The following is a 21,447-nucleotide window of genomic DNA, read 5'->3' on the forward strand; positions in this document are numbered from 1 at the left end:
AATCAGTAACACTTTACGTGAAGTGATGGTCCTAAGGCATTTTGAGGCATCATGATTGTATTATAATCACATTGTAAGCGCTTTATAATCACATCAGAAATCATCATAATTCATTATAATGCCTTTATTAATTGTATATAGATGTAAAATATGTATATTATATGTTGGTCATAACTCATTACAAGCCATAATTATATTGTTGGAAAATGTATTATGAATGTGCTTTATCATCTCAGCAGGTAATATCATAATTCATCATAATGCGTTATGAATCTGGCATGACAATATCACAAGGCTGGTAGTGGTTATGTATTTATCACTGAATCCTATGCATTCCTTTCGTTCATAAGCCATTATAAATAATACTGTCAGAAAATGTTGCAGGGGCTCAGGGGGTAGTCAGAAAGTTCCTGGTTCGATTTCGGCACCTACCGGCAGTGTGTCGAAGTGTCCTTGAGCAAGACCGTTATCCCCCTAACTGCTCCCGATGCCCGATGAGCAGGTTGGCGCCTTGCACGGTGGCCTCCGGTGTCGTGTGTGAATGTGTGAGTGAATGGGTGAATGTGAGGCACAAGTTGTAAAGCGCCTTGGATAAAAGTGATATATAAATGCAGTCCTTTTAACCATTCATAATGCATACTATATTATGAATCTTGCATGATGATAACATGAGGCTGAGCAGGGGGCGCACATTTAGTGCTTGAATGCCCACCATCCACTTCAATGTTAGCGGTAATATCGCCTAATCTATGTTTTAAATGATGTGTCTAATCTGCCCGTCGCTTATCAATGATTCATTTTCGAGTCAACATTGTTGAAGCGGATTGTTTTTTTATCGGTTCATTTCCGTTTTATAACATTTTGAAAAGCCCTCATTTTCAAGGGGAAAAAAAGATTCCGTGATAAACGCCCTGTACTGGAATATTCTAGAACGTTGTAATTTTTCGGCCTATTTATGAATCGTTTTCAAATAAACGCTAGATTATCGATAGTATATGTGTACGTATGCGCGCTGGTGCCGCAAGCTGAAAATCGATTATCTTAGTTCCTGATCGCTCGCACAGTCAAACAGCCATATCACACATAGGGGAAAAGCTTATATCTCTGTGAAAACAGGTCTGATTATCCTAAGACGGGTAAAAATAGATTCCTTACCTGAGATCAGATGGTATCCAAAAAGATTATTCCAATTCCTGATCGCCATTCCAAAAATCAATCCTTTTATTGATCCAATGCAACGTACTGTAAACACATATTCCACGCATTCCTGAGGCTCCACAATGACTGGGATCATCTCCGGTTACATGCGTGAGAAGTAAAATGTGGATTCCGGAGTTTTTTTTTCTCATCCATTTTCATTGAGTCCATTCCAAAAGGGTGCATTACCATCTGGGAGAAGATAGGGGGCGTTTTTTCCAAATCTGAGCTGCTACAGGGGCTGCTGTACCAACGGGAGACTCGGTTGATAAAATATGAATTCAGATCGCTAATAAAAAAATTTAATTATATTTGTCGTGATGGGCATTCAGGCGTTGGGCTGATGACACAAGATATGTCGTGATGGGCATTCAAAGTGTTAAGGAGCTATATGTTTCACTAGCGTCAATATATAGTTTAAAACTGGTCATATCTGTCATGACAACAATATTATGAGCTCTGGAGTTCTTATTAGTGTACCATAATACTTTAGAAGTAATTCATGAACCTGTCATAACATCTAAAGGAAATTGATGTGTACCCTAATGTTACGACTCAGGTAGGTGTGTTGAACCCAAATGCAGTACAGAAGAAAGGTGCAGAGACGGTAGTTGCTCTTCTCACCAAAAACAGTGTTTCCTTTTATTTTTGAAACATCAAGAGCGATACTGGTATTATACAAAAGAAAAACAAACGAAATAATAAATAAACGCTAATCAAAAACACGGCAGCCGCATCCTCCAGGCCTGGAGCGACACGACTCTCCGTAGACAGCTACTCACGGTAACGTTAGATGAAGAACTGACAAATGAGAGAATAAACACAAGGCCATTATAAAGAGAGTCAAACACACAGCAGGCGTCAATCAGCAATCAGGACAACCTGGAAGAATAGAGAGGGTGAAATACTCCAGGGTGGCGCTAGGAGCTTTTACTCCTAGGAGAGAGTAAAATACACAAATGTTACACCCTAATACTTTAGAAGTAATTCATGAACATATCATAACATCTCAAGCAAATTGATTGTGTACCCTAATAGTTTAGAAGTAATTCACGAACCTATCATGACATATAAAATAAATTGATGTGTACCATAATACTTAACAAGTAATTCATGAACTTATCATATGAAGTAAAGGGAAGTGGACCATTATGCTTTATTAGTAATTCATTAAGTCAAACAAGTAGACATTGTAAACCACATTAGTTTCAAGTGATCATTACACAGATAAATAGGTAGCAATTCAATACTTAAAGGTTCAAAAGGTAATTTTTCCATATTTAAAAAAAAATGCAACAAACAACAATTCATACAATCCCATCCACCAACCAACCAGGTGGTCTTAAAAACCTCTTAAGCCCGATGGGACCGGTACCGGTCCCAAAATGACATCACGTCATAAATCAAGCTCTCCAGACTGTCTGACATAATTATCGTTTTTTCCCCCAAACGTATTCAAGAATAAACATCATAAACATGTCACAACAGCAGTTATAATGTATATTTTCATTAATACGTTTGTTTACCAATAGGTTAAAATGTTATTAGTGAGGTTTTAGTTTTTGAAATGTGGTGTTGTGATCGCGAAAATCCGCCATTTTGAATTACTGGCCGTCGGTGAATGTAGTAATTTTTTGTCATTTTGAGAAGAGGACATCCAGAGCTTTCAATGAGTGTTGGAATTTTTCAAACTTCCCAAAGGCTTCTAGCTTTCTGCAAGCAAATGACTTCCTGATTATTATTTTTTATTTTTCTTATTACTTATTTAGCAACCATCCGATTTGAAATCAGTTTCAAAATGGTGGAGCTCTTGCAAGAATAAAAAACCTACTGTACATACAGTAGATTTCATTATCTGTTCTTCATGCACGCCTGGGCCCAGGAGTTCAAAACGTTTAATCCCTATCTGATCTGAAATCCAATTTTTTGTGATCCAGTATCAGACAACTCGCCAGATTTTGTCCCGGTATTTCAAAGCAATCCAGGTTGGATCACCCTGATCCAGATTCAGACTTTTCAAGATTACTCCTGAATATCAGTGCTTTAATCCTACCGATCTAGTGGATATGAAAAAGAATACAAGGAAGACAATAGACCACATTGCAGAGACATCTATAATGATTGTCTAATTACAGTATATTGTTAAATACATAAAGGACATAAAATCATAATGGAATTGTAATAAAAAAAATATTCCCACTAGGGTAACAACAAAAAATATTCATTCAAAGGCAGCTGATCATCCAGGCGTGCTTTGAGGAGCTGAATTTTAAGTGAGGTTTCAGTTTGCTGAAGGTGATGAATGAATGAATGAATGAATGAATGAATGAATGAATGAATGAATGAATGAATGAATGAATGAATGAATGAATGAATGAATGAATGAATGAATGAATGAATGAATGAATGAATATTTTTTCTACATTTGTGACATTATCAATGTTTGGTTGAAAACAAAATAGGCCACCACAAATGTGACCAAATAATAAAAAATTAAATGTATTTGCAAAACATTTTGTATTATTTCAGTTAAAAAACTTTGCCATCTTATATCTTGATCCTCTGGTGGGATCAAGATAATCCAGTTTTTGGGATCAAGCTGATCCCAATCCTGTGTTGTCAGTTTGAACACACTATTCTATTCTATTCTATTCTACCGGTTTTAAAGATTTGATCCAGATTAAAGCTTGGATTTGATTTCCTGATCTGATCAGATATAAAAGTGATCCTAATCCTGTTTTTTGGTTTTCAACTACCCAAAATCCAAATCTGATCCAATCAGATAGGGATTAAAAGTTTTGAACTCCCGGGCCTTGGTAATACTAAATCGGCCATTTGAAAGAGAAGATTTGGCCCAATCCATAAATGTGCGAATTGGCTATAATAAAGTCATTTATAGGCCTGCTATTCTATATTCTATAATACTATTTCAAATTGCATTGGTCCGGATGGGAGAATTCAGTACTGTATCTACAAAACCTTCTGTTTAATCATCTTCCCTTTATTAATTTCCTTAGATTTTTTGTATACATGATCTCAAGAAGGTACTTTTTAGCATGGTGTTATTCACTGTCAAAGATGCAAAGAAAAATCATAATTAATATTCTCCTTTGTTTCATCACAATTTAAGCAAGCCTAGTAATAGACACAATATTTCTGACACTGGGAATACATTCACTGAGGTCCATAGATGTCCCTAGATACCAAGAACATGCAAATGGACCTTGTAGAAGTGGAGCAATATTCCATTTACTTTGTATGTATTTTAGGCGGATTTTCAGAAAATGGGGCTCCGGGCTTGTTAAACTGAATACAATTCTATAGCATTTTCTTTTTTTTTACTTAACCAACCATGTAAATTAAGAACAAATTCGTATTCACAATGACAGCCTGATGAGAGGACAAAAGGTAATCTTGAAGGGTAACAGGGAAAGGGGACAAAATTAAAACACACATCAATCAAATAAGATTACAAGGTACGTATGTGTATACAGAAAAATTACAGTTAAAAGGCTGGGTGACAGTTGCAAGTGTCTGTAAACAACTAACTAACTATCCTTAAAAGTAGTGAGGTTGTTATGGTTTGTAACCGACCCCAATCGCACAACACAAGACAGGTATGATGGTTTGCCAAGAAACAGATATTTATTGAGAGACAGGGAAAAAAGGGCACTGTCCCTTTAAGGGAGAACACAAATACAGGAATATAACAAGAGGGGAAAAACTAGGTGCCTTTAAGAGGCGGGCAGGAAAGGGAACACTAAGGGAAGGTTAATGAACGCTAGGGGAAAATTAAAGGAACGCTAGGGGAAGGTTAAAGGAACAGAGGAACTAGAGACTAGGAGATGTCGGGACAAGGAGTGCTAGGGAACAGGAGAACTGGGGACTAGGAGAACTAGGGACAAGGAACTAGGTGGAACTAGAAGGGGAGAACTTGGGACCAGGAACTAGAAAGGGGACTGAGGCCCGCGGAGGCGGGCTGGGGACAGGGAGGAACTGGGGACTGGTGGGAAAACATCTGGGCCGCTCTGCAGAACAGAGGAGAGGGTTAATATTCAAAAGGGAAACAAACAGAGCAGATGCAGAACAGTCCAAATAAACAAAGTAACAAAGTAATAATATCTTCGTGTGACAAACACACAGGGGGAGATGTAATGTCCAAAAATACTATCTAAGTGAGAACAAAAACAGAGTGGGAGATGAAATGTCCAAACTACTAACTAAGTGAGAACAAAAAGAGGCATTACGCTGGGTGAGTTACTTAACTATCAAAACTCACCCAAGCGTATGCGTAATGGTACAGGAACAGCAGCGGGACGAGGGCAAGAGGCATTATGCTGGGTGAGTGACATCACAATCAAAACTCACCCAGGCGTATGCGTAATGGTACAGGAAACGCAGCGGGACGAGGGCAAGAGGCATTACGCTGGGTGAGTGACATCACAATCAAAACTCACCCAGGCGTATGCGTAATGGTACAGGGACAGCAGCGGGACGAGGGCAAGAGGCATTACGCTGGGTGAGTGACATCACAATCAAAACTCACCCAGGCGTATGCGTAATGGTGCAGGAACAGCAGCGGGACGGGGGCAAGAGGCATTACGCTGGGTGAGTGACATCACAATCAAAACTCACCCAGGCGTATGCGTAATGGTACAGGAAACGCAGCGGGACGGGGGCAAGAGGCATTACGCTGGGTGAGTGACATCACAATCAAACTCACCCAGGCGTATGCGTAATGGTGCAGGAACAGCAGCGGCGGCGAGGGTGTCGCCACCGGGTAGCTGGCTGTCCGAGCCGAGGAACAGAGTGCTGGAACAGCGGCGGTGGCGAGGGTGTCGTCAACCGGGTAGCCGCTGTCGGAGCCGAGGAACAGAGTGCTGGAACAGCGGCGGTGGCGAGGGTGTCGTCCACCGGGTAGCCGCTGTCGGAGCCGAGGAACAGGGTGCTGGAACAGCGGCGGTGGCGAGGGTGTCGTCCACCGGGTAGCCGCTGTCGGAGCCGAGGAACAGGGTGCTGGAACAGCGGCGGTGGCGAGGGTGTCGTCAACCGGGTAGCCGCTGTCGGAGCCGAGGAACAGAGTGCTGGAACAGCGGCGGTGGCGAGGGTGTCGTCCACCGGGTAGCCGCTGTCGGAGCCGAGGAACAGGGTGCTGGAACAGCGGCGGTGGCGAGGGTGTCGTCCACCGGGTAGCCGCTGTCGGAGCCGAGGAACAGGGTGCTGGAACAGCGGCGGTGGCGAGGGTGTCGTCCACCGGGTAGCCGCTGTCGGAGCCGAGGAAACAGAGTGGCGCGCCACACCTTGGTGTGCACGTCGGAACCGAGAGACGCCTCGGGGTGCGTCTGCGAGGAGGAGTGTGCCAAGCACGAGGATCCTTGGAAGATGCGCGTTGCGCGCTGGAGACTGGAGAGCGTGCCAAGCCCTTGAAGATGCGCGTTGCGCGCTGGTGACTGGAGAGCGTGCCAAGCACGAGGATCCTTGGAAGATGCGCGTTGCGCGCTGGAGACTGGAGAGCGTGCCAAGCCCTTGAAGATGCGCGTTGCGCGCTGGTGACTGGAGAGCGTGCCAAGCCCTTGCAGATGCGCGTTGCGCGCTGGTGACTGGAGAGCGTGCCAAGCCCGAAGGTCTAGGAGATGCGCGTCTGCGCGCTGGTCGGGAGAGCGTGCCAAGCTCGAAGGTCTAGGAGATGCGCGTCTGCGCGCTTGTCGGGAGAGCGTGCCAAGCTCGAAGGTCTAGGAGATGCGCGTCTGCGCGCTGGTCGGGAGAGCGTGCCAAGCTCGAAGGTCTAGGAGATGCGCGTCTGCGCGCTGGTCGGGAGAGCGTGCCAAGCTCGAAGGTCTAGGAGATGCGCGTCTGCGCGCTGGTCGGGAGAGCGTGCCAAGCTCGAAGGTCTAGGAGATGCGCGTCTGCGCGCTGGTCGGGAGAGCGTGCCAAGCTCGAAGGTCTAGGAGATGCGTCAGGACGAACAGCTACGCGGGGGTCTGCAGTGGAACGCTGGGGTGCCTCCCGTGGAAGTACAGGGAGCGCAGACCAGTCTCCCCCACAGGCAACGGCGACAGCTGGCGAAGGCTGGAGCAAACATCTCGACGCCGGAGAATGGAACAGCATAGGCAGACAGAGGATCTCCCGAAAGAGTCTAGATGTTTAGAGAATATGACTCGGCAAGTATACAACACGACCCCACGCCGAAACGAGGGGAAGCGCCCTGGTATTTAAAGCCCACAGGGGAACTAATTAGCCTGCCACCACAGGTGCGAGAGGTAATTGATAATCGAACAGGTGTGGCCACTGAGAGTAAAGAATGAGAGGGTGGGGGCTAGAGAGAGTGAGTAGGGAATTCCTAACAGTAGGCTTAAAGAAGACAGAGAAAGTTGGTGAGCAGCGGGCAAAACCTCACAGTACCCCCCCCTCAACGGGAGCCACCCGGTGACCCAAAACAAATACAGACAGAGTGGCAGGGGGCAAAACAAGAGGTACTGGCCAAGCCAGCAGGGGAAGCCACCACAAGAGTGGGGCTAGCAAAAGAAACAGGGTCGCCGAGGGGTAACTAGGGGAACTGGTCTAGAGGAACTGGGTCTAGAGAACTAGTCTAGAGGAACTGGTCTAGAGAACTGGTCTAGAGAACTGGTCTAGAGAACTGGGCTAGAGAACTGGTCTAGAGAACTGGTCTAGAGAACTGGTCTAGAGAACTGGTCTAGAGGAACTGGGTCTAGAGAACTGGTCTAGAGCAACTGGTCTAGAGGAACTGAGGGGCAAGCAGGGTAGCTAAGGGGTAACCATGGTAGCACCGGGAAAGGGCTAGCAGAGGGAAGGTTAGCTGCCAGGGCACTGATAGCTACACGGCCTATGCTAGCTGTACTGCTACATCAACATAGAGGCTGCGCAAGCTGCCGGAGCCAGGCTAGCAGAGGGAAAGGGTAGCTGCCAGGGCACTGATAGCTACAGGGCCTATGCTAGCTGTACTGCTACATCAACATAGAGGCTGCGCTAGCTGCCGGAGCTAGGCTGGCAGACAGGGCTGGACCAGCATGAGAGAACAAGCTAGCTGGAAGGACAGTCCCAGCTGTGTGAGATAAACTGACCTTGCTAGCTGAAAAGGCAGTCCTAGCAGTGGGAGAGAAACTGACCTTGCTAGCTGAAAGGGCAGTCCTAGCAGTGGGAAAAACTGACCTTGCTAGCTGAAAAGGCAGTCCTAGCAGTGGGAGAGAAACTACACAAAAAGTGGAGGCCATGCAGAGGGACCGGGTTAGCTGCTTGGGCCTGGCTAGCTACAGGGCCTATGCCAGCTGCAAGGCTGCATTAACATAGAGGCTGTGCTAACAGCCGGGGCCAAGCTAGCAGACTGGGACCATGCAGAGGGAACTGGATTAGCCGCCAGGGCATGGCTAGCTACAGAGCCCATGCCAGCAGCAAGGGCTGCATAAACATAGAGGCTGTGCTAGCAGCCGGGGCTAAGCTAGCAGACTGGGGCTCTGCTGAGGGACTGGGTTAGCTGCCAGGGCATGGCTAGCTACAGGGGGGTCAAACAGGGCTAAACGGGAAGCAAACAGGGGAGCTAACCGGGGAGACTAACAAGCTAAAAAGGGAGCTAAACAGGGCTAACAAGGAAGCTAAACTGGGCTAACAGGGAAGCTAGAGGGAACAAGAAAAAAAAAAGGCAAACTCAACATACACCGTCTGTGCTGGCTGGGGTCGTCGATTTGGTGGGGTCGTACTGTTATGGTTTGTAACCGACCCCAATCGCACAACACAAGACAGGTATGATGGTTTGCCAAGAAACAGATATTTATTGAGAGACAGGGAAAAAAGGGCACTGTCCCTTTAAGGGAGAACACAAATACAGGAATATAACAAGAGGGGAAAAACTAGGTGCCTTTAAGAGGCGGGCAGGAAAGGGAACACTAAGGGAAGGTTAATGAACGCTAGGGGAAAATTAAAGGAACGCTAGGGGAAGGTTAAAGGAACAGAGGAACTAGAGACTAGGAGATGTCGGGACAAGGAGTGCTAGGGAACAGGAGAACTGGGGACTAGGAGAACTAGGGACAAGGAACTAGGTGGAACTAGAAGGGGAGAACTTGGGACCAGGAACTAGAAAGGGGACTGAGGCCCGCGGAGGCGGGCTGGGGACAGGGAGGAACTGGGGACTGGTGGGAAAACATCTGGGCCGCTCTGCAGAACAGAGGAGAGGGTTAATATTCAAAAGGGAAACAAACAGAGCAGATGCAGAACAGTCCAAATAAACAAAGTAACAAAGTAATAATATCTTCGTGTGACAAACACACAGGGGGAGATGTAATGTCCAAAAATACTATCTAAGTGAGAACAAAAACAGAGTGGGAGATGAAATGTCCAAACTACTAACTAAGTGAGAATAAAAAGAGGCATTACGCTGGGTGAGTGACTTAACTATCAAAACTCACCCAAGCGTATGCGTAATGGTACAGGAACAGCAGCGGGACGAGGGCAAGAGGCATTACGCTGGGTGAGTGACATCACAATCAAAACTCACCCAGGCGTATGCGTAATGGTACAGGAAACGCAGCGGGACGAGGGCAAGAGGCATTACGCTGGGTGAGTGACATCACAATCAAAACTCACCCAGGCGTATGCGTAATGGTACAGGGACAGCAGCGGGACGAGGGCAAGAGGCATTACGCTGGGTGAGTGACATCACAATCAAAACTCACCCAGGCGTATGCGTAATGGTGCAGGAACAGCAGCGGGACGGGGGCAAGAGGCATTACGCTGGGTGAGTGACATCACAATCAAAACTCACCCAGGCGTATGCGTAATGGTACAGGAAACGCAGCGGGACGGGGGCAATAGGCATTACGCTGGGTGAGTGACATCACAATCAAACTCACCCAGGCGTATGCGTAATGGTGCAGGAACAGCAGCGGCGGCGAGGGTGTCGCCACCGGGTAGCTGGCTGTCCGAGCCGAGGAACAGAGTGCTGGAACAGCGGCGGTGGCGAGGGTGTCGTCAACCGGGTAGCCGCTGTCGGAGCCGAGGAACAGAGTGCTGGAACAGCGGCGGTGGCGAGGGTGTCGTCCACCGGGTAGCCGCTGTCGGAGCCGAGGAACAGGGTGCTGGAACAGCGGCGGTGGCGAGGGTGTCGTCCACCGGGTAGCCGCTGTCGGAGCCGAGGAACAGGGTGCTGGAACAGCGGCGGTGGCGAGGGTGTCGTCAACCGGGTAGCCGCTGTCGGAGCCGAGGAACAGAGTGCTGGAACAGCGGCGGTGGCGAGGGTGTCGTCCACCGGGTAGCCGCTGTCGGAGCCGAGGAACAGGGTGCTGGAACAGCGGCGGTGGCGAGGGTGTCGTCCACCGGGTAGCCGCTGTCGGAGCCGAGGAACAGGGTGCTGGAACAGCGGCGGTGGCGAGGGTGTCGTCCACCGGGTAGCCGCTGTCGGAGCCGAGGAAACAGAGTGGCGCGCCACACCTTGGTGTGCACGTCGGAACCGAGAGACGCCTCGGGGTGCGTCTGCGAGGAGGAGTGTGCCAAGCACGAGGATCCTTGGAAGATGCGCGTTGCGCGCTGGAGACTGGAGAGCGTGCCAAGCCCTTGAAGATGCGCGTTGCGCGCTGGTGACTGGAGAGCGTGCCAAGCACGAGGATCCTTGGAAGATGCGCGTTGCGCGCTGGAGACTGGAGAGCGTGCCAAGCCCTTGAAGATGCGCGTTGCGCGCTGGTGACTGGAGAGCGTGCCAAGCCCTTGCAGATGCGCGTTGCGCGCTGGTGACTGGAGAGCGTGCCAAGCCCGAAGGTCTAGGAGATGCGCGTCTGCGCGCTGGTCGGGAGAGCGTGCCAAGCTCGAAGGTCTAGGAGATGCGCGTCTGCGCGCTGGTCGGGAGAGCGTGCCAAGCTCGAAGGTCTAGGAGATGCGCGTCTGCGCGCTGGTCGGGAGAGCGTGCCAAGCTCGAAGGTCTAGGAGATGCGCGTCTGCGCGCTGGTCGGGAGAGCGTGCCAAGCTCGAAGGTCTAGGAGATGCGCGTCTGCGCGCTGGTCGGGAGAGCGTGCCAAGCTCGAAGGTCTAGGAGATGCGCGTCTGCGCGCTGGTCGGGAGAGCGTGCCAAGCTCGAAGGTCTAGGAGATGCGTCAGGACGAACAGCTGCGCGGGGGTCTGCAGTGGAACGCTGGGGTGCCTCCCGTGGAAGTACAGGGAGCGCAGACCAGTCTCCCCCACAGGCAACGGCGACAGCTGGCGAAGGCTGGAGCAAACATCTCGACGCCGGAGAATGGAACAGCATAGGCAGACAGAGGATCTCCCGAAAGAGTCTAGATGTTTAGAGAATATGACTCGGCAAGTATACAACACGACCCCACGCCGAAACGAGGGGAAGCGCCCTGGTATTTAAAGCCCACAGGGGAACTAATTAGCCTGCCACCACAGGTGCGAGAGGTAATTGATAATCGAACAGGTGTGGCCACTGAGAGTAAAGAACGAGAGGGTGGGGGCTAGAGAGAGTGAGTAGGGAATTCCTAACAGTAGGCTTAAAGAAGACAGAGAAAGTTGGTGAGCAGCGGGCAAAACCTCACAATTTGTCCATTTTCAGTCTATATTACATCTCGTTCCAACTGCTGGGAGCATCAAATAAGTACAATAAGTATACTGTAAAACTACAGTATGTCATCAATTACTAGACAGACAGGGGAAGAACACAGGGCATTTTACTACACAGACAGGGGAAGGACACAGGACATTTTACTACACAGACAGGGGAAGGACACAGGACATTTTACTACACAGACAGGGGAAGGACACAGGACATTTTACTACACAGACAGGGGAAGGACACAGGACATTTTACTACACAGACAGGGGAAGGACACAGGACATTTTACTACACAGACAGGGGAAGGACAGAGGACCTTTTACTACACAGACAGGGGAAGGACACAGGACATTTTACTACACAGACAGGGGAAGGACACAGGACATTTTACTACACAGACAGGGGAAGGACACAGGACATTTTACTACACAGACAGGGGAAGGACAGAGGACCTTTTACTACACAGACAGGGGAAGGACACAGGACATTTTACTACACAGACAGGGGAAGGACACAGGACATTTTACTACACAGACAGGGGAAGGACACAGGACATTTTACTACACAGACAGGGGAAGGACAGAGGACCTTTTACTAGACAGACAGGGGAAAGACAGAGGACCTTAAAAAAAATTACCCTTTGAACCTTTAAGTATTGAATAGCTACCTATTTATTTGTGTAATGATCACTTTAAGAGAGAGAGAGTGTGTGTGTGTGTGTGTGTGTGTGTGTGTGTGTGTGTGTGTGTGTGTGTGTGTGTGTCTGTGTGTGTCTGTGTATGAGAGAGGAAGAGAGAGAGTGGTGTGTTTGTTTGTTTGTGTGTGTGTATGAGACTAGGTGAAGGAGATTGTGACTAAATTAGAGCATGTGTGAGAGAAAGAGCATGTGTGTGTGAGTGTATTTGCGCATGTGTGTATGTGCGCATGTGAGACAGACAGAGAGAGAGTGTGTGTCAATGTTTTGTGTGTGAGTCTATGAGTGTGTGTGTGTGTGTGTGTGTGTGTGTGTGTGTGTGTGTGTGTGTGTGTGTGTGTGTGTGTGTGTGTGTGTGTGTGTGTGTGTGTGTGTGTGTGTGTGTGTGTGTGTGTGTGTGTGTGTGTGTGTGTGTGTGTGTGTGTGTGTGTGTGAGAGCGTATGAGTGTATGTGAGAGTGTGTGTGTATGTGAGAGTGTGTGTGAGAGAGAGTGTGTGTGTGAGAGAGATTGTATGTGTGTGAGAGAGAGAGAATGTATGTGTGTAAATGGTAAATGGTACATTTATATATTGCTTTTATTCAAAGCGCTTTACAATATTGTTCCTCACATTCACACATTCGCACACCGACGGCAGATGCAACAATGCATGGTGCCAACCTGCTCATTGGGAGTAATTAGGGGATAAGTGTCTTGCTCAAGGACACTTCGACATGCTGCCCGGGAGGAGCCGGAATTGAACCGGGAGCCTCCTGAGCCACTGCCCCCTCCCCCCCCCCAAGAGAGAGAGAGAGAGATGGTATGTGTGTGAGAGAGAGAGCAAGAGAGAGAGAGAGAACGAGAGAGAGAGAGTATGTGTGTATGTGAGAGAGAGAATTCATGTGTGTGTATGTGTGTGAGAGAGATTGTATGTGTGTGTGAGAGAGTGTGTACTGTATGTGTGTGTGTGTGTGTGTGTGTGAGAGAGTGTATTGTGTGAGAGAGTGTACTGTATGTGTGTGTGTGAGAGAGAGAGAGAGAGAGAGAGAGAGAGAGAGAGAGAGAGAGAGAGAGAATGTTTTATGTGAGTCTGTAGGAGAGAGAGTGAGTGTGTGAGAGACCTAATGCTCGAGAGAGAGAGAGAGAGAGAGAGAGAGAGAGAGAGAGAGAGAGAGAGAGAGAGAGAGAGAGAGAGAGAGAGAGAGAGAGAGAGAGAGAGAGCGAGAGAGTGAGAGAAAGAGTGTGTGAATGTTTTATGTGAGAATATGTAAGAAAGAGAGCGAGTGTGTACTGTATGTGTGTGTGTGTGTGTGTGTGTGTGTGTGTGTGTGTGTGTGTGTGTGTGTGTGTGTGTGTGTGTGTGTGTGAGAGAGAGAGCTAATGCTAATAGAGTGAGAGAGTGAGAGAAAGAGTGTGTGAATGCTTTGTGTGTGTGAGGATGAAGACTGTAAGAAAGAGTGTGTGTGTGTGAGAGAAAAAGAGAGTGAATGTTTAGTGAAAGCAGAGTCAGTCAAGCCATCAACACACAGTATAAATTCACAATGAGCAGATCTCCACTCCCCTCCCCCCGGCTCCACTTAAGTTGGTCTGCTATTCTTAGCTTCTTCATGGTACGACTCTAAAAGGTACACTGGATGTCTGGAGACTAACCGGAATCCCACTTGAAGGGACACTTTAATGGCTGCTGAGAACGGAACTCGGCCAATGAGCATTGAGTCATTATACAAGCTTTTATTTTTGTTGTTGTTGTTGTTGCATGAGCCATTGATTTATGAAAGAAAAGCCAGAATCTGAATATTTCTTGGACTACAAAAAAATGCAGGGTATACGTTGTTGATGTTTGATCTAGATGGACAATGTGCTTTTATGTTCTATTCAGATGTTTACAGACATTACCAATGAATCCTATACAGCCACAAAATATAGCAAATAGTTAAAAACTCTGCTCAGTCAATCAACATGTCTCCATTCCTGTTTTAGTGATAGAGCTACTTCACTTCACTTAATCCTCTTTACCCCGTTGGGGGGCATAGGGCGTCTACCAAAGCTCTCCATCTCACTCTCTTCTGGGCCAGGGCCTTTGCTTCTTGCCAGCTCACTCCGATGTTCTTTAGGTCCTGGAGTGTGGAACGTCTCCAGATGTTTCTCGGCCTACCGGCTTTCCTCTTCCCCTGCGGGTTGTAGTCCAAGGCCTGTCTAGTGATGTTGTTTGAATCCTTCCTATAAGGGTATGCCCTATCCAGTTCCACTTTCTCCTTTTGATGGTGGTAGCTATGCTGTCCTGGTTGGTTATCCTCCACAGCTCTTCATTTGTGGTTTTGATGGGCCACCACAGCTTGAGGATGTAGCTCAGGCATTTCTTGATAGAGCTACCCATGTGGTTATATACGGATCGCAGATTGGGCCTTTGAACTTTGTGTTGCAGTGTTTAAAATGAGCCACAGGCCTGGTGAGTCCACTTACACATGAGGTTTTTGAACACTCCATCTCCATAAAGGGACAATCAGTGATCTAAACATAAACACCACCACCAAAATGCACCACAATTTATATTCTCCAGTTGACTAACTGAGCTCTTGATACAAGGACTATGTCTGGTAAATATGATTTTTTACTTTGCTGTATGTGGCTATAAAAGGTTTGTTTATGTTAGTTATGTTCGTAAAAAAATATGTTGAAAAGGTTTAAAGAGAATCCCACACACTTCCCTTGCAACAAGTATATCACATTATTCACAACTACGGTTTCAGTCGCCACAGACCTTCATCAGAGTGTGTCTAAGTCCGAGCACACTGATGAAGGTCTTCGAGGACTGAAACCTTAGTTGTGAACTTGTTGCAGTGTGTGGGATTGTCTTCACATGATCTTCCCATTTGTTACTCAAAACTTAACAAACAAACAAACTAGGGATGGGCATAGATTTTTTTATATTCGTTAAATTATATAAAAAAATTATATGAATAGGTTATGCAAATATCTTTTGGTCTAAAAAAATATATTTTCCCTTTACCGGAAACTACACTGTGTAGTGTAGCTAGCCAGGTATAGCATAACAGTTTGTTAACAGCTGGGAGAACAGAAATGAAATATGAAGAAAGAGAGACCGGAGATGTTACATTGTAGCAAAGTTTTGTACATTTGCCATGTTTTTTCAGTAAGTTAACATTTCAAGCATCAGTGATGTAACGTTCAGAATTAATACTTTTGTTCCCGGAAATACGCTAGCCTGGTCCACTAGCGTTAGCTGTTAGCAATGACAGCACCCAGCTAGCTTGCATGTTGGATTATCTCACGTTCGCTATCAAGTAAAAAAACATACGTTAGCGCGGAAGCTCAGACATTTCAAGCATCAACGATGTAACTTTGATGAATGCTTTTGTTACTGGAAATAATGTTAGAAATAATTTGCCATCTACCCTTGAGTTAGACAAGCAGATACATACCCTTTTCTTCTCTGTGCATGCATTAGGCTTAGGGAACAGCCACGCCATTAGCCTAGCCAATGTGCTTGTTTAATTCCAGGGTAGATGGCAAATTTCCCAAAAAGTTGGTGTGTTCATTTAATAGTTTTATCAAGGTGACAGAAGATAGTGGAATCAGAATGAGAAATTGTGAGGTTCGCCTTTCCCTTGACCTTTAATTCCCTGTCTCCTCACCTCACTAGCCCCCACCCTCGCGTTCGTTTACTCTCGTTTGCTCTTCAGCAGCCACACCCTTGGACTACCTGTCATTATGTGTTTGATTGGTCTGGTGCCGAACACACACTTCTTGTTCAAGTATCAATTACCTTCACGCACCTGATGTGTATTCTAATTAGCACCCCTTTGGGCTTTAAGTACCTCGCTCTTCCCCTCTGGCCTGGTCGGGTCGTTCCGTATCATATCTCTATCACCAGACTCCTTCGGGAGGTTCTCTGTCTGTAGGCTCCTACGGGAGTTTCTGTTTCTGTCTGTATGCTGTTTTATCTCCGGCGTGAGACGAGGTGCAAGCTTTGGCCACCTGTCGCCGTTTGCCTGGAGGGAGACATTGAACTGCGCTCTCTAATCCTCTACGGGAGGTATTCCAGTGTTCCACTTCAGACCTCCGCGCAGCAGACGCGCACCAAGCAGACCTCCGCGCAGCAGACGCGCTCTTCACTCCAGACGCGCATCCAGACGTGCATCCAGACCTCCGAGCCAGACGCGCTCTTCACTCCAGACGCGCATCCAGACGCGCATCCAGACCTCCGAGCCAGACGCGCTCTTCACTCCAGACGCGCATCCAGACGCGCATCCAGACCTCCGAGCCAGACGCGCTCTTCACTCCAGACGCGCATCCAGACACGCATCCAGACCTCCGAGCCTGACGCGCTCTTCACTCCAGACGCGCATCCAGACGCGCATCCAGACGCGCATCCAGACCTCCGAGCCTGACGCGCTCTTCACTCCAGACGCGCATCCAGACGCGCATCCAGACGCACTCCAGACGCGCATCCAGACCTCCGAGCCAGACGCGCTCTTCACCCCAGACGCGCATCCAGACGCACTCCAGACGCGCATCCAGACGCACTCCAGACGCGCATCCAGACGCACTCCAGACGCGCATCCAGACTCCGCGCCAGATGCGCCCTCCGTACCGGCGCGTACTCCAAGCAGACGCGCACCACTCAGACCTCCGCGCCAGATGCGCTCTCCGAGCCTGCGCCCTCCTACTCCTCCCTGTAAGCAGCTCCAGCCCTCGCCCTGTCCAAGGCCTTGACTCTGTTTCTCTCTGTCCCTGTCCAGTTCCTCCTAGTCCTCCTAGTCATCCCTGTCCTGTCCTCCTAGTCCTCCCTGTCCCCAGCCCGCCTCCGCGGGCCTCTGTCCCTGTTTCCCCACTCTAGTCCTCCTAGTCCTCCCTGTCCAGTCCTTCTAGTCCTCCTAGTCCTCCCTGTCCAGTCCTTCTAGTCCTCCTTGTCCTCCCTGTCCCCAGCCCGCCTCCGCGGGCCTCTGTCCCTGTTTTCCCCTCTCTAGTCCTCCTAGTCCTCCCTGTCCAGTCCTCCTAGTCATCCTAGTCCTCCCTGTCCAGTCCTCCTAGTCCTCCTAGTCATCCCTGTCCAGTCCTCCTAGTCCTCCCTGTTCCTGCCTTGTCCCTTGCCCCGGCCCTGTCCGTTAGCCTTCCCTTAGCCTTCCCCTTAGCCAGCTCGCCTCTTAAAGGCACTGTGCCTATTTTCCCAAGTTCATGTTTTCCTGTATTTTGTGTTCTCCCTTAAAGGGACAGTGCCGTTTTCTGTTGTATACAATAAATGCCCAGTTCTTGGCTTACTCTCATACCTGTCTTGTGTTGTGCGATTGGGGTCGGTTACAAACCATAACAGAAATAGTTTACTTGCCAAATACAATGTGGGTACAAGAATTTGTCTCATTGCCCTTGAAAAATTTGTACTGCCTGAGTTCAAGTACTCAATGGAAGGGTTGTTAAAAAAAAGAACATCCTCAAAGTCTCAACAAAGACAAGGAAGACACTCTTCATCCTTTTTCAAAAGGTAAAATGCCTTTGTTCTGGAGGCATACCAACAAGGGAATCGGTGCCCTGCCAGGATAAAAGCATTTTTAACCTTTGATAAAAGGATGAAGAGGGCCTTGGTTTTTCTTTTTGGAGACTCAAGCCCTCAATATACTCGAAAACTGACACGTGCACGCACGCAGCTGCAGACACGCTGCGTACGCGGCTCTGTTTATAGTCCGTTTCTGGTGTCGGGAAGCGTCGCATAGACTAGAGTGCTTTTGTTATGACAGTTGGGCACATGCGCAGTGGCGTGCATATCCACAGAGGTATCCGCGTGGTTACAAAATCTGACTTGCACACGGACACCGATGCGACATCCGTGCAGACAGAGCGTTGATGAAAATTACGCAAATTACGTTACACGTACCAACGCGCACCAACGTGCATCTGCTGACGCGGGAAGTATATTCGGGCCTTAACGATTCACTGTTACTACCTATATTAGCTAATACCCATTTTTGGACACCTATCTATCTTCATGATTCCTCCTCGAAACAAGTGCGAATTCGCAATAGCTGCAACCGTTTCACGATAGGCCACACCCATTACCACACCCCCTTTTAGCCAATTGGTATGAACATACACACCTGTTACCTATCCACTTCGTGCCTAGTGGCACATAAGGCCTTCACAGAGCGTTTCCACTTCTCCCTGTCAGCTGCCATTGTTCTTGCTTCATACCATGAGCTCCACCCTGCCTCTTTTCTTTCTTTCTCTACTGTGCGTCTCCAGGTAGTCTTTGGTCTTCCTTTTCTTCTTTTCCCTTCTGGTGCCCAAGTCATTGATATGTTGCAGTCGTTGTTGTGGTCTTGCCTCAGTATGTGTCCTATCCAGTGGCGGCCGCTGTGAACTACATTTGGGTGGGCGCGAGTTCATTCATACTACACTAGTACACGTATGATCATCAATCCAATAATGAACACATATATATCTTGTCATTTTAAACAAGTTACCATTCATTCATTCAGCCATTATGCATCACGCGCTGTGAAATTAACACGCTGTGTTGAGAGAGAGAGAGAGAGAGAGAGAGAGAGAGAGAGATAGAGAGAGAGAGAGAGAGAGAGAGAGAGAATTAACTCACTTTGTTTAATTGAAACGTGGTCCAGCCGGAGGGCTTGATAAAGTGTATGTCCACTGACTGTCCCACAGTCCCAGACTGTTGTCGATGTATATCCACTGCCCACTGTCCAGACTGCATCACAACACAACAGCATCGAACAGCCTGCAAACTACCTATCGCCATGCTCTAAGACAAACTCTAACCTTAACCAACTTTGAAAGAGTGCCTAAGCTTAACCGTCGAAAGAACTTGCCGTCAGCCCGTCACTGACCTGCACTGACCAGACTGCATCCGACCAACAGCTGCAAAGTGCAAACTACCTGGCGTTCTATCGCCCTGCTCTAAGCCAAACCGAGAAATGTGGCTACGGAAAAGTACTGGCGTCGCTGCGTCGGCCAATCAGAGAGCGTCTCCGAGAAATGCGGCTACGGAAAATACTGGCGCTGCTTGCTTAGATGATAATAGATCGCTTTAAAACGCGCCCGGCTTCCATCATAATACATCATATTTCAACGCACAGCGCGTTACGCACTGATTGGCTGCGACGGATACAGCGATGAAACCAGTGCACGCCCACTGTAAGCGCTATTGCGTCTAGCCCGAGAGAAATGCGGCTACGGCTAGCCCGAGAGAAATGCGGCTACGGAACGTATTCTCTATCAGACAGTCACTTCCTGTTAACTGAAAACAATTATTTATATTTGATATATTAACGTTATATTGTGCATTGGAAACACAAACATACTTAAAATGAGTAAATATTATTCATTTTAAACATGTTTATTTTATTTATAGGGCTAAAAAAAAAGAAAAAAAAAAGTCTTCTTCTTCTCTCTTTTAACCAGGGAGGGCGGCGCTCTAGCGCCCTTATTGACCAGCCGCCACTGGTCCTATCATCTTCCATCTTCGCCACTTCACTTCCTTGATCAACGGCTTCATGTCGGCTCTTTCTAGTAGTTCTACGGTGCTGATGCGGTCTTACCACTGGATTCTGAGGATTCTTCTGAGGCATCTGTTATGGAACACGTCGACTGATTTGTTGTCTCCCTTGTTCATCTTCCATGTTTCACATCCATACAGTAGGACTGGCACAACCAGTGTTTTGTACAATCTCAGCTTTGTTCTTCTTGAGATGCTGTTGGAGTGCTAGATCTTTTTGAGTTTGATGAATGCACCTCTTGCTTTGGAGAGTCTGTTCTTTAGGTCTTTCATACCTCCTCCCTCTTTACAGATGGTGGCTCCCAAGTATGTGAATTTGTCTACATTCTCAATCTCTTGGTTGTTGATGTTGATTTTGTCATGGTTTCTTGCATTAATTCTCATGGTTTTTGTCTTTCCGGTGTTAATCTTGAGTCCCACTCGTCTGGCTTCTCTCTCCATTCTTGTTGTTTTTTCCTGGATTTGGTGTTTGGTAGAGGAGAGTAATGCTACATCATCTGCAAAATCCAGATCGTTGAGTTTTGATGTCAACTTCCATCTGATTACATTCTCGCCTTGTCCAACTGTTCTTCTCATTATCCAATCCATGATCATTAAGAATAAAAAACCTGACATGTTGCATCCTTGTTTGACACGGCTGTTGATGTTAAACCACTCGCATATTTCTCCTTGGTCTTCTACTGCACACTGGAAGTCTTCATAGAATATTTTCACTATCTGGACAATCTTCTCTGGGATTCCATATTTCTTCATAATTAGCCATAGGCTTTCATGGTGGACTGAGTCGAAAGCCTTTTCAAAATCCACAAAGTTCAGGTGGAGTGTTGCTTGCCACTCGTTTACTTGCTCAATGCTGTTCGGCAGTATGAAGACTTGTTCTGTTGTTCCTCTTCCTCTTCTGTAACCAGCTTGTTCTTTTCTTAGCCGTGAGTCGATTCCAATTCTGATTCGGTCAATGATGATCCTGCCAAATATCTTCCCTACGACTGGAAGTAGGGTGATGCCTCTTGAGTTCTTGTATTATTTGAGGTTTCCTTTCTTTGCTAGTTTGATGATAAGCCCCCTCTTGCAGTTCATCGGGATCTTCTCCTGCCTCCATATTTTTTCCAACAATTGATGTACCTTCTTTGCTGAAAACTCGATGTCTGCTTTTAATAACTCGGCTGTGATGTTGTCGATTCCTGGTGCTTTCCTATTCTGAAGTCCATTAATCACTTCCTTTACTTCACTTAGTGTTGGTTCATGTACAGGAATCTCTTCAATTCTGTTAGTGAGTTCACATTCTTCCTCATTAGTTATTAGGTTTTCTGGTGGTTCCCTATTCAGTATATACACACACTCCATGCCAAATGTCAGCCTTCTAGGGCGAAACCTGTGGCTGCTTAAGTTTCCTCGGAACAGGGTCAAACATTTTGCTATGATGCCCCTAGCTCAAGGATGAGCTCCAACGCTTGAGATTCTCCCCTCTGTTGCAAGGATTAAAACCTTGATCTCC

Source organism: Notolepis coatsorum, assembly GCF_963971535.1.
Source record: "Notolepis coatsorum genome assembly, chromosome: 1".
Taxonomy (NCBI): domain Eukaryota; kingdom Metazoa; phylum Chordata; class Actinopteri; order Aulopiformes; family Paralepididae; genus Notolepis; species Notolepis coatsorum.